Source organism: Carcharodon carcharias, chromosome 11 (assembly GCF_017639515.1).
Source record: "Carcharodon carcharias isolate sCarCar2 chromosome 11, sCarCar2.pri, whole genome shotgun sequence".
NCBI lineage: Eukaryota > Metazoa > Chordata > Chondrichthyes > Lamniformes > Lamnidae > Carcharodon > Carcharodon carcharias.
In genome coordinates, this window is record NC_054477.1 from 15,164,248 (window position 1) to 15,180,320 (window position 16,073).

The window sequence follows — 16,073 nt, forward strand, 5'->3', positions numbered from 1 at the left end:
TTCCTTATGCATGTAGAATGTGTCAGGTCTACAGCTTCTGATGTTTTATCTGGAACTTCCTTCTATGGAATTGTCTGATCATCAGGCTCTTTGGTGGGCACCTGCAAATCTGTTTCCTCAATTCTTGCAGGTACAGTCGACCCTTCAGACATGCCTGTACTCAGTTGAGTTATCTAAACAGGAGACATTGACTCAGTCACTAACACTGGTGGATTATTTTCTGGATGTTTCTCCTTTTCTTATATGATCCATATGTCTCCATATGACTCGATCTTCCACTTTCACGTGATAGGGAAGATATCCAGTTATTGCACTTATTTCACCGAATAACCAAATTGGTCCCTCTCTAAAATTCTTCACATATACCTTCTCTCCTTCATTAAACGTCCTGTCATGACTGTGAAATCATGTCCAGTTTTCTGACTTCCCCGATTTCTTTTCACCCTCCCCCCAAAGTTTGGCATAATTAGGCTCAATCTCAATTGGAGATGGCGTTTCATCAACAATTCCACAGGTGTGACACCTGCTGTTGTGTGAGGGGTGGTCCTATAATGGAAAAGAAAACTTGCTAGTTTAGTCGCTACAGAATCTTCAGACAATTTCTTCATACCAGACTTGAACGTCGGAACTGCTCTCTCAGCCAGTCCATTTGAAGAAGGGTGGGACGGTGAAGTTTTTATATGAGTAATACCGTTGAGGCTGATAAATCAGTGAAACTCAGCACTCGGAAATACTGTTCCATTGCCTGATACGAGCACTTCTGGTAGTCTGTTGATTGCGAAACTTTGCCATAGCTTGTCAATTGTAGCAGAAGATGTCGGTGACTTCACTTCATATATGCCCATCCATTTTGAGTGAGCATTGATGATAAGTAGAAACATTGTTCCCATAAAAGGTCCCACATAGTCGATGTGTAATTGTACCCATAGCCTTCCTGGCCATTCCCAGGGTTGTAACGAAGCTGTTTCAGGTCATTTCTGTACTTGCTGACACTGCATACAACTTCTCCCTAAGCTCTCTAATTCTCCATCCAACCCAGGCCACCACTGATAGCTGCGTGCTATTGCCTTCATTTTGGAAATTCCTGGACGCACTATGAAGTTTAGACAACAATGGCTTACGTTCTTTTGGAGGAACAATCATTCAAGCTCCCCACAATAAGATACCTTCCTGGCTGGTCATTTTGTACCTTCTCTGAAAATACGGTTTCATTTCATCAGATACCTGCTCTTGTGACCAACTGTGATGAACTTGTTCTCATACTTTGGATGGGACTAGATCTCGACTTGTCCAATCTCTGATCTGTCTAACGCATATCGGTGATGAATCCAGGAAGTTCAACAATAAAAGTGGTTTTGAGGAATTGGAACATTCTCATTGTTTACTTGCACGGGTGAACGACTGAGGGCATCAGGGTTTGCAATTTGACTTCCAGATCTATGAATGAAAGTATACTCATACGCTGCCAAGATCAATACCCATCTTTGTATTCTTGCTGGGGCTATGGATGGTATAGCCTTGTCTTCGTTGAACAATCCCAGCAATGGCTTGTGGTCTGACATGCTGGTAAATTGCCGACTATGCACATATTGGTGAATTATCTTAACACCAAAGATGATTGACAGGTCTCCTTTTTCAATCTGTGAGTACTTCTTTTCTGCTCTATTAAGTGTTCTCGATACATATCTTATAGGCCATTCTGACCCATTGTCCATTCAATGGGAGAGCACTGCTCCCACTCCATAGGGAGATGGGCCACATGTCAACACCAACTCTTTCCTCGAGTCAAAATGTTCTAGTAGGGTAGATAATTGCAACAACTGTTTCAGTTTTGTGAAAGCTTCTTCCTGTGGTGTTTGCCAAGACCATCATTGGTTTTTCTTGAGCAAGTAATATAGTGGTGCCAGGTCTGTTGACAAATTAGGCACGAAACATCCATAGTAATTGGTCATCCATCCCCAAGAATGATTTGAGTTTGGATGTATTCTTTGGTGCTAGTGCCTCTCTAATAGCTTTCACCTTATCCTCAGCTGGGTGTAGGCTTTGTGAATCTACCATGTGATCTAGGTTGGTTACCTCTTTCACTTGGAATGTGCACTTTTTTTTTTAAACGCGCTCCCACCTGCGAAAAACTGTTCAAAACTTCTTCCAAGTTTGCCAAATGTTCCTTTCCAATGAGTCCTGTCACCAGAACACCTTCTAAATAAACTACAACGTGGGGCAATCCCTATAGTAAATTTTCCATGGTTCTTTGGAATATGGTGCAAGCTGAAGGTACACCAAAAGATAAATGGGTATATTGGTACAAGCCTTTGTGTGTATTAATGGGGACAAACTTCCAGGAGGCCTTCTCTAATTCTCTAATTGTTGATAGGCATGACTCATATCAAGCTTTGTGTAGGTAGTTCCACCTGCCAGTGTAGCATACAAGTCTTCAATTTTTGGTATGGTGTATCTGTCCAACTTAGCCACGTTATTGATTGCAAATTAGTAATCCCCACAAATTCGGTCAGGTTTGAGAACAGATACAATTGGTGCTGCCCATTCTGAGAACTGCATTGGCTATACCACTCCCAGTTTTTCTAATCTGTCCAGTTCGGTGTCTAACCTTTCCTGCATTGCATAAGGTACTGGTCTTGTCTTCATGAATCTTGGTGCTGTCTCTGGATCCACATGAATTTTTGCTTGTAGCCCTCGATCTTTCCGAGCTCGATCTTGAAGACTGAGGCACATTGTTGTAGCAGCTCTGATAGCCCATTAGTCCTCAGTTGGAATATTTCAGCCCATTCCAATTTAATTTCTTTCAGCCAGTTTTGTCCAAGGAGGCTAGGTCCCTCGCCTGCTACCACCATCAAGGGTAATTTAACTGTTTGACTACCTCTAAATTATACAACGACTTTATTTATGCCCTTGACTTGTATGTCTTCTCCCATGTAAGTTTTCAAATTGGCATCTGTTCCTTCCAAATTTAGCTTATGTTTCCCATGATTCCGATATTTAAAGGTATGCTCACCTATCACCGTAGTGGCTGCTCCAGTATCCACCTCCATTCTGATAGGCCTCTCATTCACTGTCATGGTTACATAGATAGGTAGATAGGTTCTGTTCTTCTGACCTTTAAATTATACAATAAATAAATATCAGAATCTATGACTTCAGGCTTTTCAACACTGTAGATCTCATTGGGTTTTTGCTTTTGTCTGAAAGTCTGCCTGATTCTATCTTTACAATGTCTCATGAGGTGTCCAATTCGATGACAGAAAAAAACATTTGATCTTTTAAAACTGTGATTCATTACAAGGTTGCCTCCTTCCACCTCTGTTACCATTATGTCATGTTTTCACTGCTAAGTTACCTCCTTTTATTTGTCTGCTAGCAGTGGCTGTTTCCCACTTCTGAGCAAAGCTTGTGTTTTCATGTTCTTTTTGGCTGAGGCTCCCTGCCCACTGTGGAGGACAGCGTCATTTTGCGCCCCCTGTATGGCTTTCGAGTCCCGCAATGTACCTTCCATTGCTAGAGCGATTTCCAATGCCTTCTGAAAATCCAAATTTGTTTCACACAGTAATCTGTTTGGTATCACATCTTCATTTAGACCACACACCAAACAATCGCTAAGCATATCATTGATAGATGTACCAAACTGGCAATATTTAGTTAATTGTTTCAGACTTGTCATGTAACAAGCAGCTGTCTCCCCCGCGGCTCTATTCCTTAGGTTAAATTTGAACTGTTGCATCATCACCGAAGGCTTTGGCTAGCAATGATTCTTTACAAGGTTCACTCAGACAGCAAAGCTTTTCCAATCTGGGGCACTGGGTGCCAACAAGTTTTGAATTAATGCATATGTCTTACCCCAACGCTTGGACAAAAGGATCACACACTTCTTCTCTTCCTTCGCAATATCGAACGCCCGGAAGAAGAGTGTGAATTGTTCAACATAATGTCCGAGGTTGGATCAAAAAGTCCAACTCTTCCAAATTGCCGCAGGCTCTGAGGGGATTGCTTCGACGATCAGGACGCAATCTTTTCTTTTTTAACAATTGCCATGTGCGGTGCGACTCAATTTCAATTCTCTTGATTTCCTTGGTTCTTTCTTCCTTTTTCTCATCCTTTCGTGTCTTTTTCTTGTTTTTCACTCTTTGTTGGATCCTGTGCCCTGGTTTGTTGGGGCTTGGTGATCTGGGTGATGTGCTTGTGTTGGGGTGACCGAATTGGTCCCAAAAACAGAGAACGTTAGTAGATCGTTCTTAGAAGAAACACATTCTGTTTATTTACAAAAAGAACTCAGCAGCTACACTTGTGTGTTCACAGCTCCAAGGTCTGTATTTACACTTCAGACTCTAGTTCAAGACTATCAGCTACAGAGGTAGCCTGCGCTACTTTGCTATTGGATACCAAGATCATGTCATTCTCCATTACAACATAGGTCTTAAATCTATATTATACATCAGATTACTACAGTTCTCTAGGTTACTGGTCCAGCAACTTTGCCACTACACCACTGTCTCCCCTTATAGAACTGGGGAAAACACTCCTGCTCCTCCTGGCCCACAAGCAGTGCTATAAAGGCACTTATATGATGTATCCAGCCTTTCCCGCCACCTTTTGTCTGCCAGGTTTGCTGAGGCTTTAGCCAGTGTTAAGATGAAGATGAGGAAGCTTCTTAAAATGCACCCACCTCCTGACACTGGTTTGTCCCATGTGCCTTGCACACATCCCCCCCCTTCCCCAGTCCCATCTCCGTTAAAATAGAAAGTGGGCAGGTCTGAGCTGGGTTGGGAACCTGTTGCAGATTGTTAATTTTCAATCCATCCACCACCACAAATCCATACATTTGTGGAGTTCAATTTTCCCCCTTAGATTTAACAACAGAGAAACATGCCAGTTGGCCTAACAGGTCCATGCTGATTTGTATACTCCACACAAGCCTCCTCGCTCCCCTCTTCAACTAGCCCTATCAGCAAATCCTTCTATTTATTTCTGCCTCGTGTATTCGTCTAGCTCCCCCTTAAAGGCACCCATCAACCATTCCTTATGGTTGCAAGTTCCATAATCTTTCCACTTTTTGGGGCTCTCCAATGGATTCATTGGTGCCTCTCTTATATTTATAGCCCCCTAGTTTTGGTCTTCCCCGCAAATGGAAGCATTGGCCTAATTTTACCGCTGTGTAAGTGAATGAGTTTTGAGTGCATTCAAATCGGGTCCATCTTCTGTCTACAGACACTGTTGGTATAGCAGCCTTTCACCTCAGGGACCTAGGTGGGGTAAAATGTGTTAAAAGAAAATGGATACACTGTCTGGGAGGGAGGGTAGAGGGACTGACAATGACACATTGGGGTGGAGGAAGTTGGAGGTCATGAATGTTTATTGGGTTGGGGATGGGGTGCACCAGGAGAAAGAATGTTGGATTGAATTCGGGTAGGAGGGGGAGGTGGAGGGGGGGAAGGAAGGAGTGACAGGATGGAATGAGGCATGTGTAAAAGGGGACCAGTTTAACCAGGGCATAAGGAAGTAGAATGGCTTGATGAATTGACAAGACAGAAACAGAATTCCACCAAGAATCCCAACCAAGAATGCTTCCCTGAAAGATTGGGGATTTGGATAATGTGCCATGTCTCTGTATCACTGGGCCTGGAGGAAGTAGTGAGTTGTTACTTGTCACTCGGTAGCACTTTGATATCTGGAACGTCAAGTCCAGAGACGTGGACACGAATATACATGCTGATCCTCCAGCGTGGGAGGTGCTGCATTGTCTGAGGTGGCGACTTCTGGATGAGCTGTCATTCTGCCCCCTCGGTGGATGTAAAAGATCCTATGGCATTATTTCAAAGAAAATTGGTGCAATTATCCTGGCCAATATTCATTCCTCAACCCACACTTTAAGAAAGAAGGGATTACCTGATCTTTATCACATTGCTGTTTGTGGGACCTTGTGAATCGGCTGCTGTGTTTACTGTGGCCGGGAATGTTCATTTTTGGGGTTGGTCTTTAACCTCCAAAACCCACTTAATATTAAGATAAAAACAAAAAACTGCGGATGCTGGAAATCCAAAACAAAAACAGAATTACCTGGAAAAACTCAGCAGGTCTGGCAGCATCGGCGGAGCAGAAAAGAGTTGACGTTTCGAGTCCTCATGACCCTTCAGCAGAACTGGGTGAATCCAAGGAGAGGGGTGAAATATCAGCTGGTTTAAGGTGGAGGGATTGGGGAGGAGGGGGTTGGGTTGGGGGGGGTGGTAAGAGAGAAGTGGGGGGTGGTGTGATTGTAGGGACAAGCAAGCAGTGATAGGAGCAGATCATCAAAAGATGTCACAGACAAAAGAACAAAAGAACACAGAGGTGTTGAAGTTGGTGATATTATCTAAACGAATGTGCTAATTAAGAATGGATGAGTGCCTTACCATCCATTCTTAATTAGCACATTCGTTTAGATAATATCACCAACTTCAACACCTCTGTGTTCTTTTGTTCTTTTGTCTGTGACATATTTTGATGATCTGCTCCTATCACTGCTTGCTTGTCCCTACAACCACACCACCCCCCACTTCTCTCCCCCCACCCAACACCCCCCTACCTTAAACCAGCTTATATTTCACCCCTCATGAGACTCGAAACATCAATTCTTTTCTTCTCCGCCGATGCTGCCAGATCTGCTGAGTTTTTCCACTTAATATTAGTTTGTGCTTTTGAGACTTTAACCATTCAGGCAATAGGAGACAATTTAGTGATGTAACTCAGGAAATATTTATTAAGCAACAAAAATTATACTGTACAAAGCCAGGCAGCGACTTTACTGGCTCAACGCAGTTCTTGCTTTCTGATTCAGCTGTGGGCCTGAGGCAACACTGGGTCTTCCCTCTCTCTCTCTCTCTCTGTCTCTCTGTGCCTCTCTGTGGACATCTCTGGTCTTCTGCTTTCAGCTAACAAGCAGTCTTCAGTTTCAAATTCTGCGCGTGTCTGGCAGCTCAGAGCAGGTGCTTCTTCCATACTACAACCCGTTTGCATGATCAGTGAAGTTACTGGTTCCTGATTGGCTTGTGCGCTGCGTGGTCAGACCTTGATTGCTTTAGGTGACGCACCATCAGTTTCTGATTGGTTTCTTGAGGGTGATGGTCACCTATTGATGTTGTTTCCCGTTGACCCCTGACTTGCCCTCTGAGGTGTCAATGACACGTGAGGCCATCCCTCTCGTTATACCTTTTCTGTCATTTTATTAAATTTTATAATGTTCTTCTAAGATAATAGGGGCCTTAGGATCATTTCAGTATCTGCTTATTTGAGATAAGGCAGCATGTGATGTCTGGTAACACCAGACTTATCGGCCCAGATGTCTAATTAATCTATTGGTATGAATATCATATGTTCTGTGGAAGTCTCATTATGACAGGCGCTTATCAGTGTGTTTTGGTTAAGAGAGCTGCCTTGTCAATGTATTGTTTCCCCCCAGTGCTTGTTATAAGTCAATTAAAAATACAGAGTGATGCAGAGCCTTACAAAAATTACAAAATTACAGTAAACACACAAAGTCAATATAAAGTACATATAAAATCAGTGCTTGAGAATGGTCTATATGAAATACATATAAAGTCAGTGATTCAAAATGATTGGTGCGCTAAATATAACACGACACATTCATCTAATACATATTCCTACACAAGGAAAATCAAAAGCACTATAAGGTAAATTTTTTGTCTCGTCAGGCGGGTGTGCACCCGACCTGGATGGGGGAAAAATAGTGCACGATGACGTTGGGTGGGCGCTCGTGGGAGTTGGCAGCACAAGAGCACGGGACTTGGATGTAGAAAAGATTTATCGCAATTGTACAGGCATAGAAAACAGGCAGGGCTCGGAGTGGATTTGGCACTGGGTCAGCCTTATGTAAGATGAAGAAACGGACGTGGTAAAAGACAGCAGCAGACGTGATCCCAGACAGCAGTGGTTAGATGAACCAAGAAGTTACCAGACATCTTGAGCAGCTCCAACCACTTGACACCATGGGCACCTGTAGCCACCAAACAGAAACCAATGGTGACACCCACAATGCAGTGGGTGCCAGATATAGGGGGCTTCAAAAATGAAGCCAGTAACTGCCAGACAGCAGAACCAACCATGGAACTGACTGATCCGGCCATTAGCACTTGTTGACTCGAGTTGAACATCTCCACATCAATTATTCCTTTGCGGATGGTCTCACTGACTCTGGCACCCAACAGCACAGAATCCACTGTCTCGGAGATGGTTGCCAAGACGCAGGCCTTCCTGAGGGTCAGTACTCCCGAACCAACCTTATTGTTGGCGGGCGGGCGAGTAGGCCAAACGGCCTTTGGATTTTTGAGGAAACCTCATCCACGGTTGGGATGAGGTTTCTGATGCTAACTAAAGATAAAACAAACATTTTAGAACTCATTTTCGACAAGCCCCTGCTCATGGGCAAAAGGTTTTAGCTCGGCGGGTGGGTGCGCGCCCGACTTGCTCGAGCGTGAAATGGGTGCGTGTTGACATCGGGCGAGCGTCCCGACGTTAATGCTCAGTTGCACGATATTTCTGTTGTCCAGCACGCGCTGGGATCAGCGGCACACCCGCCGACAATTAAAAGGCCTTTTAAGGCCATTAAATTATCAATTAAATGGAAATTTTCGCTGCTGGTCCAATCTTAGGGTTGGCGGGAAGGCGAAAAGGCCGAGCGGCCTTTGCACTTTTTAGGAAACCTCATCCACGGGGGGGGGGATGAGGTTTCCTAAAGCAAATAAACATAAAATAAACATGTTAACGCTTAATTAATGACTTGGCCCTACTCATATGGCAGAGTCACATGAGGGGACATAGAACCATAGAAAAGTTACAGCACAGAAGGAGGTCATTCGGCCCATCTCGACCATGCCAGCCCAAGGACATCCAGGTGCCCTTTCTAATCCCACCTTCCTGCACCCGGCCCATAGCCCTGCAGCTTACAGCACTTTAGGTGCTGATCCAGGTACTTTTTAAAAGAGTTTAAAGTTTTTGCCTCTATCACCAACTTGGGCAGCGAATTCCAGACACCCACTACCCTCTGCGTAAAAAAGTTCTTCCTCATGTCCCACCCTACACCTTCTGCCACTTATCTTGAATCTATGTTCCCTGGTTCTAGAATTCTCCATCAAGAGAAACAATTTTATCCTGTCCACTCTATCTATTCCCCTCATAATTTTGTACACCTCAATCAAGTCACCTCTCAGCCTTCTTTGTTCTAAGGAAAATAACCCCAACCTATCCAATCTCTCCTCATAGCTACACTTTTCTAACCCTGGCAACATTCTTGTAAACCTCCTCTGCACTCTGTCCAGAGCTATCACTCCTTCCTGTAATGTGGTGACGAGAACTGCACACAATACTCCAGTTGTGGCTACACCAGTGTTTTATACAATTCCAACATTATATCCTTACTTTTATATTCTATACCTCTGCCAATGAAGGAAAGCATTCCATAGGCCTTCTTTATAACCTTGTCTACCTGAACTGCTGCCTTCAGGGACCTGTGTACTTGTACGCTATGTTTTATTACGTTATTTATTTCTTTATTACTTGTTTTGAAAATGCTTTATCTCCCTGGGGCGGCTCTGTGCTTCGGGGAGATTTTGAAGCGCTCTATCGTGCGCATAGTCCCACCTGCACTCCACCCCTACTCCTCCCCCAACTCCCCCCCCACCCCTCCCCCCCACCGCTGAGCACTGTGGCTCACGTTTCACACTGGACAGGGCCTTAATTAGCCCTTAAACAGTGTGAAATCGACTTCCGGCCTTGACCGCGGGTGGCGGGCGGCTTCCCGACGGTTGAGCCTGCCCGACAAGGCCGAGATTCTGCCCTGTGTGCCAGAGTCCCAGGAGGGGACATGTTTTCCTTTTCGTTGAAAGCTGTGATTTTAATGCGAAAAGTCTTCAGCTCCCTGAGGCGGCTCGGTGCTTTCAGGGAGCTTTTCACTGAGCGCACCCCCACCCCACGCACCTGCCTGCCCTCCTTACCCTCACCATGCCACTCCGCCCACACCCCGGCCGCGCCGAGATCATCAGCGCGCTTCCACGCTAGCCGGCCGTTAATTGGTCAGCCAGCGTGAAATTGCGGTCAGGACGCGGGGGCAGCGGTCCGTTGCACGGCTGCTCCTGGGCCCCGCCCAACGAGGTATAATTTCTGCCCCTAGAGACACTAAATCTAATTACAGGACTTAATTCTAAACTTACCAAATCAAAGATGGTGACGTACTGTGAAGGAAAGGGATTGCTTCTTCTGTTAAACATCACAAGTTAAGCTGCGCTAAATTGATGCGCAAGGCTGACAGTTTTACCGCCTGCTTCCCTTTTCCACAATGGGCCTTTGAATCCTAGGGGAATACAGATGATTAGTTTTAATGGCAATGGGGGGGAGGGGTTGATGGTCCCAGACCAGAATTGTTCAACCAGTGAAGCTGAACGCAAACTGGAGGAACAGCACCTCCTCTTCCGACTAGGCACTTTACAGCCTTCTGGACTGAATATTGAGTTCGACAACTTTACATCTTGAACTGCCTCCTCAATCCCCACTCCCTTTCCATTTCTTCTCCTCCCTTTTGTTTTTTCCAATAATTTATATAGATTTTTCTTTTCCCACCTATTTCCATTATGTTTAACTTTATTTTGATCTATTGTTTTGTCTCCACCTTTTAGCCCATTTCAATCCCTTCCCCCCACCCCACCCCCACTAGGGTTATCTGTACCTTGCTTGTCCTGCTTTCTACCCTTAATGTCCTCATGAGCACATTCCTTAGATAATATCACCACTGTCAACACCCCTTTGTCCTTTTGTCTATGACATCTTTGGTAATCTCTTCTTTGCCTCCACCTATCACTGGCCCTCTATCCAGCTCCACCTGTCCCACCCCCCTCCACCAGCTTATATTTCACCTCATTTCTCTATTTCCTTAGTGCTGATGAAGAGTCATACGGACTCGAAACATTAACTCTGTCTTCCTCTCCGCAGATGCTGTCAGGCCTGCTGAGTTTTTCCAGCTATTTTTGTTTCAGATTTCCAGCATCTGCAGTATTTTGCTTTTATCTTAGTGTTCAACCTTGATGTCTTGCATCACTGGCTTGAGGCCATGTGGTTTATCTCACTAACAAAGGCCAAGTCATGTGATGTGCTAATGTCCCACAATTCAACATGGTACCATATTAGGTTAACATGCTTTGATTATCTGACTACGACACATATCTAAGCTACAAACTAATTGTAAATAATGATCAAAGTTCAACTTTTCTACAGGGTTTTCCAGCCCTGCCCAGGACTGGGATCTTCTGCTCCCACTCTGAAGTTCAATGGTCTTTTGCCTGGCCTGTCGCATTCTCCAGGTGGGACCCACCCACACCCGGGGCTGGAAAATCCTGGCCTATGTTACAACAGTGGCTACGTTTCAAAAGCACTTCACTGGCTGAAATGTGGTTGACCCCCCCAATTGCCCTCTGAAATGGCCTAACAAGCCTCTCAGTCCAAGGGTAATTAGGGAGGGGCAACAAATGCTGGCCTTGCCAGCGACACCCACATCTCATGAAAGAATGTAAGAGTGTAAAGCGCTTAGGACACCCTGTGGTGACAAATGACAAGCTTTCCTTTCTCTTAGGATCTGGAATACAAAAAATTCAGTTGGGGCTGCCAAAGGGGAACCAGAAATCTCTTCAAAAGCAAATAACTGGCAGGGCTATGAAGAAAGTGCAGGGAGAGTGGGCGTCATGAAGGTATTAATGTATAGTCAAATTCTGTAGGAGCTGTCATACATGTCAAATAACAGGAAAACGACGAGCAGTGATTAAACCAGCTCTTTTAATCCCAATACCACTGTTTGAAAAACCTTTTACCAGGGTCATGATTGATCGGGTAGGACCCTCCCTAAGACTAAAAGTGAAAATCAGTATTTACTGACAATAATGCATGAGTCTACCAGGTTTTCTGAAGCAATACCTTGAAGAAATATTATAACTAAGAAGACTATGGAGGAGTTAACTACATTTTTTAGAAGATATGGCTTACCTAAAGAAATACAATCAGATCAGGGGTCAAATTTCAGCTGTTTATGGACATAATGAACAGTTTGGGGATAAGACGGGCTAAGCCAACAGTTTATGATCCAGGGAAAGATGACATCAAACTTTAAAAACTATGAGGAGAGCTTACTGCCCGGATTATCCACATGATTGGGTTATAGAAATTCCATTTTCATTATTTGATATTAGAGATGCTCTTAAATCTTTGACTAGTTTTAGCCCCTTTGAACTAGTTTATGGTCATACAGTAAGAGGGCCACTGACATTGATTTATGAGAAATTGGTGGGTCAAAAATTCAGAAACTATTCTCCTGGATTAGGTATGAAATTTCAGGGAAAGATTGAACAGAGCATGTGAGTTGGCTCAGGAGCATTTAAAGGCATCACAACGAGTGATGTAAGTGAAGGCAGTTAAGAAAGCTAAAACGCGCAGTTTTGTTGCTGGAGAGAAAGTATGGGCTGAATTTTGCTGTCGGCGAGCAGGGGGCGGGGCCTGCTCATCGACACGTAAAATGACGCGTAAAACGGGGGAACCCCCAATATCACCCCGCCCCATTTAAATTTTCAGGAAATCAGACCTGCAGCAAAATCAGCTGCGGGCCCTCCGACCTGTCAATGGCCATTGACAGGATCATTGAAACAATTAAAGGCCCTGCCCGTCCAACCTTAAGGTTAGCGGGCAGACCAGGAGCCCCAGCGGGCAATAGAAAAAACATGAAACCTCATTCAGTGGCAGGACGAGGTTTCATGTCGGGGTTTTAAAAGTTTAATAAAGTTTTAGTGTAATTTATGAACATGTCCCATCTCGTGTGAGGTGGACATGTTAAGGATTTTTTTTTTCTATTTTTAATGTTTTTAAAACTGTCAGCGATCTCCCTGAGGCAGCACTTAGCCTCAGGGAGATGTGCGCTTTTTCATGCGTGAAAGAGCACACTCTCACTTTTAAGAGAATCGCCCCCCCCCCCCCTTGCCCGCACAGGGAGCGCATAGCGCTTCCCACCGGACATCACGCTGGGCGGGCCTTAATTGGCCCGCCCACGTAAAATGGCAGCGGGGACTGCTTTGCTGGCGGGGATCAGCTCCCCGCCCACTGGAGATTGGGCCAGGCCCACCCACCTATCAGGCAGAAAATTCTGTCCTGTTAGTTTTGTTACAAGTAGTGGGCGATTCATTAAATGCAAGATTTAGTGGGCCTTATAGGATTGAAAAGAAATTGAGTGAAGTAACTTATTTAATAAATCCTACGGATGGAAGAAAGAAGCAGAGGATGTGTCATGTAAATATGCTTAAAAAGTACTCTGACAGGGAAGAGGAACAAAAAGAGGCATTAGTGATGGTGGATGATGAGAAGGAGGTAGAAGCATAGGGTTCTGAAATTGATTTTCCTCTCATCAAATTGCATAATCAGGGCGTGCTTGGAAATTTAAATGAAATATGCAGTTACCTTCCAAGCAAGTGTCAAAGTGATTTGGAAAAGCTATTGCAGTCACACAAACCTATTTGTGGAAATAAGTTGGGAAAGACACATTTAGCTTTACATGATGTATGTATAGAGATTTCATCTTCAACATCCTTGTAGATTAAATTCGGCAAAGTTATCACAGGTACAAAAGGAAATTGTTTTCATGCTTCAAAATGACATAATTGAGTCTAGTTGTAGCAGCTAGAGTTTGCCTATTGTGGAGTATTTATTGGAGGAAGTATTTTAAACTTGCCTGTTTGGTCTGCAGCAGTTCAAAATGCATTCTAATAGCTTTTTGTATACTTTTAACCTTCAGGTCAGCACTCTGCAGTCAGGAATCTTTTGTGGGCTGGTTGGGGGAGGCCTCCCCTTAGCCTAGGTATGGGATCTGACATGTCCACTGGAGGCAGCTCCTCTGAGGAGGAAGGGAGGGCTAGAAGGGGGAGGAGGCCAGGAGTACACATTCAGCCTCCAGGGGAGCCACCTTTGGCAGTACAGGCACAGGCACAAGGGGCGCAGGGCCAAGAGGTAGTCCAAGGTGGAAGGGGCCGTAGAAGACGCCACTATCCTGCTGCCAGGGGATACAGGCGGCAAAGCAGCTACCTCAATATGACTGAGGTGCAGTGCTGAAAGAGGCTCCGACTGTCAAGGGAGACAGTGAACTATATGTCAGATGATTGGCCCTGAGATCTCCCCTAACTGTGTGGGTGGACACCCGATGCCAGTGGCTCTGAAGGACACAGTTGCCCTTAACTTCTATGCTTCTGGCTCCTTCCAGGGCTCGGTGGGTGATCTTTGCGGTGTCTCCCAATCAGCTGTCCACACTTGTGTCAAGCAGGTTACAGTCGCTGTGTTCAGGCCTGCATTGACCTTCATCCACTTCCGCTGGGACCAGGCCAGCCAGACACAGTGAGCCAGAGGCTTTGCAGCCATTGCTGGCTTCCCCCATGTCCAGGGTGTAATAGACTGTACACATGTGGCCATCAAGGTGCCAGCAGGTGAGCCCGGTGCCTTCATCAACAGGAAGGGCTTCCACTCCATGAACGTGCAGATAGTGTGTGATCACAGGATACTGATTCTACAAGTATGTGCAAGGTACCCAGGCAGGTCCCAGGTGCCGGGGCTCTTCAGTGCTCCAGCCCGGCTGGATGGATGGCTGCTGGGTGACAAGGGCTATCCCCTCAGAAGGTGACTCATGATGCCTCTCCACCATCCAAGAACAGAAGCTGAGCAGCGGTACAATAGGAGCCAGGGCTCCACAAGTGCTGTGGTGGAGAGAGCCATCGGTCTTCTCAAGATGTGGTTCCGATGCCTGGACCGCTCAGGGGGCACACTCCAGTACCCCCCAGATCGTGTGTTGTTGATAGTGGTTACATGCTGCGCTCTGCACAATCTTGCGCTGGAGAGGGGGGACACAGTGGATGTTGACGACATTGACACAGTGGATGCAGCTGCACACGATGAGTCCAGCACTGAGTCTGAGGATGAGCAAGCACAGGGGAATGCTGAGGGGGTGGACGCTGACCCAGGACTACACCAAGGAGGCAGGGACAGCTGGGAGGCTTTAATCCACATACCTTAAGCTAGCACACCACAAATGGATCAGCAGGACCAGCCTTGCCTGGCGCTTCCATACTCAACACCTAAACGCAAAATCCGCCAGGTCATCAGCAGGAAATAAGGGTCTTGTACATAAACCTGAATGTTTAAACAAACACTCTTGACATTTCTCTTAAACATACACATGCAGAATTAAAGGAGCCACCCTCAGCCATGGTCACACATCTGAATTTTAATTTTCAAATCAGATGTTGTCCCAGTTGTAAAACAATACTATAATCAAGCAAAACAAAATCCTAAGGACCTAATCTCGGGTCAACACAAAAGCACCAGTGATAAACCCGTCGTGTGCCTAACGTGCCTTACTTTTCTGTTTCCGGGTGCTACGTCTTGGTGCTACCCCCTCGCTGGGAGTGGCATCTGAGACAGCCTGCTGGCTCTGCTGTCCTGTAGGCCTCGATGACCTTGGCAGTTGTCATCTGACCCTTGGAGCCTCTGTTGGGCCTGCCTGGGAGGGATCTGCCAGTACAACAGCTACCATCTCCCCAGTCGCCGCAGACTCACCAGATGATATGGTCACTGGGAGAGGGATGGTGGAGCTGGTGCCCTCATCCGGAGCGCCAGGAGAGGAGCCCGCAGAGACGACAGGCAGCTGCTGCGCCGGCATGAGGTCATTTCAGACCTCCTTGCTCACCGAGGATGGATGGGCACCGAGCTGGCAAGCTTGAAGCCCAGACCATCTCCCACACTGGCACTGACCAGCTGTGGTCAATGCCTCTGTGAGGGCTTGCTGGTCCAAGCGCAATCACAGGAGGACCTGACTGTTCTCTTGGTGGTGCCTCTCCATGGAGGAAGCATGACGCTCTGCCATGAGGCTCACTGATGCTCCGCTTGGACACCTCCGCCACAGACACCAAGCGAAGCACAGCCTCATATATCACACCCAAGTGCTCTCCCGCACACCTGGCTGCATTTCCTGCAGCTGCTGTGTCGCGGACGACTCC

At 45.8% G+C, this 16,073-nt stretch overlaps 1 pseudogene; it reads right to left on the reverse strand.

Annotated features, from left to right (window-relative positions):
- Positions 1 to 3,932: 3,932 nt before the first annotated feature.
- LOC121284346 lies at positions 3,933 to 10,271 on the reverse strand (annotated as a pseudogene).
- Between the last annotated feature and the right edge of the window lie 5,802 nt (positions 10,272 to 16,073).